Below are 459 nucleotides of genomic sequence, written 5' to 3' on the forward strand. Positions count from 1 at the left end.
GGGTTCGGGGAGAAGAGGCTGGGGGGGGAGGCGACGGGGGTGACCCCCGTCCCCGGCACGCACACGCGCGCGCGGCAGCACGGCACGGTACCACCGCGGTACCCACCCGCAGACAGCCGCCCGCGCGGGAGGCCGGGGGCGAGGCCCGCGCCTCCCCCCTTCTCTCTCCCCACCGCCGCGCCAGGCCCGACCGGCTCGACGAACCCTGGCGGTCCCGGGGGGACGAGCTCCACCCAGCGGGTGCTCCGGGAGCGGGGAGCTTCGGAGCGCTCCCCGAGTCTCGATTTAGGGGGACGAAGGCCCTCGGCAGCCCGCCGCCGCCGGGCTGCGGGGAACGACTCCCCGGGCCCGGGGCCGCGCGCGTGCGCGGGCCTGCGAGGCACCCCAGCCGCGCCGCTGCGACCGCCGCCCCGCCGCGAGGCGAGGGGCGGCGGCACAGGCGGGCGATTGATCGTCAAG

The sequence above is a fragment of the Accipiter gentilis genome, chromosome 35 (genome assembly GCF_929443795.1).
Source record: "Accipiter gentilis chromosome 35, bAccGen1.1, whole genome shotgun sequence".
NCBI lineage: Eukaryota > Metazoa > Chordata > Aves > Accipitriformes > Accipitridae > Astur > Astur gentilis.